The sequence below is a fragment of the Myodes glareolus genome, chromosome 22, assembly GCF_982192425.1.
Source record: "Myodes glareolus chromosome 22, mMyoGla1.1, whole genome shotgun sequence".
NCBI lineage: Eukaryota > Metazoa > Chordata > Mammalia > Rodentia > Cricetidae > Myodes > Myodes glareolus.
Window position 1 is genome coordinate 42670775 of NC_142047.1, and position 2866 is coordinate 42673640.

General features: G+C 42.0%; 1 pseudogene; it reads left to right on the forward strand.

Annotated features, from left to right (window-relative positions):
• Positions 1-1728: 1728 nt before the first annotated feature.
• Positions 1729-2597, forward strand: LOC125402304 (Y-box-binding protein 1 pseudogene; annotated as a pseudogene).
• Positions 2598-2866: the final 269 nt, after the last annotated feature.

Here is a 2866-nt window from a genome sequence, read left to right on the forward strand (position 1 = left end):
AGTCTCTACAATGGGAGGAGCACCCAATGGACATTCTGTGTCTTCATCTGACTGCCCATCAATCACCCTACATCTGTTTGTCAGGATTCACTGAACTATGTATTTAAGGTTTGTGCTCTTTTCTGTATGCACATTGTACTTCATAATATTTCCCCCAAAGAAGGGAACAAATCAATTTAATTAATCACATTAACAAAATAATGAAGAAAATAATAAAATCATCACACCACTGATGCAGAAAAAGCAATTTATGAAATTGAGCCTTAATGAAAAATTTTTTTAGCAAAGCTGCAATAAAATAGAACTTCATTAGTCCGATGGAGAGCATCTATTAAAAATCGCTAAGAAACCTCACATTCCCCTGTGAAGCAGTGAAATATCTCCCTGAGGTCAGAAAGCAAAGGTGCCTGTAATGACCTTCTGCCTCACTCTGACATGTCTGAATATCCTAACGAGTACTGTGAGGCAACCTTGGGAAATGATTATTCATAGATGACTTGATAAACTGTTGTAAAATAATTCAGATATAAATCAGATAATTGACAATGGCATTTAACAAATACATTCGGTAAATAATTTGTCTAGCTTTTTATTTGGCGATATGCATATTTAAAGATTAAAAATATCACAGAAGTTGGAGAGATGGCCCAGTGGGTAAAGGACTTAACACTTAAGTGTGAGGACAGGATGAGAGCTCGGAGCTCGGATGCCTAGAAGCCATGTCAGTATCAGGTGACTGTGGCGCTCTCCTCCAGTTCCAGTGTCTTCAGCAGACCAATGAGATTTCTGGAACAAGCTGAGTAGCTAGGCTACCTGAATTAACCAGTTCCAGATTTGGTGAGCAATCCTGCCTCGATATATAAAAGGGGAGAGGGACTGAAGACACCCAATGTCAACCTCTGTCCCCCGCATGCATTCAAACATATGTGTATACATGCAAACAGCTGTGTGCCCACACACATGTGAATGAGCACACATACACATGCATGCCACATATTCATGCAAAAAAGTCATAGAGATAAAAATAGAACAACTTAGATGTTGATTCATCACAAAACCATTGAGCATCCCTGTATTAGTCAGGGTTCTCTAGAGGAACAGAACTGATAGAATGAATATATATACATATATGTGTATGTGTGTATATATATATAATATATGTCAATATATTATATGTGTTAATATATGTACATATACATACATCTGAATATATATATATGTATATATATATATATATTCATCCAATGATGCATTCTAATGAACAGGTTGTAGTCCTTCTAATCCAACAAGGACTATCTACCAACAGAAAGTCCATGAATCCAGTAGTTGTTCAGTCCACAAGTCTGGGTGGTTTCAGTATATGCCAGAATTCCAGAGAAGTAAGCTTTTGGGAATGCGGGTTGAGATGGTTTCTCTGTGCAATTCTAGTTCTTGTTGTCCTTGAACTAGCTCTGTAGAGCAGGCAGACCTCAGACACAGAGATCTGCCTCCCTCTGTTCCTCAGTGCTGGATTAAAAGTGGGCCTTCCCACTTCAAGTGATTTAATTGAGAAATAACTCCTCAGTTCCAACAGTAGCAGGAGCAGAGAGCCTTGAAAGCCCCACCTCGGCCGCTGGCCTAGTTACCATCACACCCTGGGAGGATCCTGCCTTAACTGCCATCCCCCACCAAGGACCATGAGCAGCAAGGCCAGAGACCCAGCAGCTGCCCGCTGCCCTCAGCACCGCTGTCACCAAGCCTGGCATGGGTAGTGGCGGCCTGGACGGCCTCACATCCATGGCGCCCACTAGTGGGGCCAGGAAGGTCATCAAGAGGAAGCTTTGGGAACAGGAAAATGGTTCAGTGTAATGAACAGATATGGTTTCATCAACAGGAGTGACACCAAGGAAGATGTATTTGTATACCAGACTGCCCTAAAGAAGAATAAACCCGAGTAGAACATCCACAGTGTAAGAGATGGAGAGATAGGGAGTTTGATAATACTGAAGGAGAAAAAGGTGCTGAGGCAACAAATGTTACAGGACCTGGTGGAGTTCCTGTTCAAGGCAGTGAATATGCAGCAGACTGTAACCATTATAGACGCTATCCATGCCATAGAGGTCCTTTGCGCAATTACCAGCAAAATTGCCAGAATAATTAGAGTGGGGAAAAAGAGGGATTGGAAAGCACTCCTGAAGGCAAGTCCAACAATGCTGGCCCTGTCGCAAACAAGGTTCCACCTTACCACTTGAGGAGACCCTATGGTTCTCGACCACAGTATTCCAACCCTGTGCAAGGAGAATTGACAGAAGGTGCAGACAACCAGGGTTCAGGAGAGCAAGGTAGACCAGTAAGACAGGATATGTATCAGGATTACAGACCGTGATTCCACAGGAGTCCTCCTTGCTAAAGACAGCCTAGAGAAGACCACAATAAAGAGGGCAAGGAGACGAGACCCAAGGTCAACAGCCACCTCAATGTCGGTAACGCTGCAACTTCAATTATCAGCACAGACACCCTGAGAATCCTAAACCCAAGATGGCAAAGAGACAAAAGCAGCCGATCCACCCACTGAGAATTTGTCCTTTCCAGAGGCTGAGCAGGGCGAGGCTGAGTAAATGTCGGCTTACCGTTTCTACTACCATCTGGTTTGATCATCCAACAAGAAGAAATGAATATGAAATTCCAGTAATAAGAAATGAACGAAGATTGGAGCTGAAGACCTTAAGTGTTTGTTTTTTCCTGTTGAACAGATACACTAGAACTATCTACATTATCTATGCAGCGTGGGGTTTTTATTATTTTTACCTAAAGATGTCTCTTTTCGGTAACGACAAACTTTTTTTTAAAAAATCTGATTTTTCTCAATACACCTTTAATGTTTTTT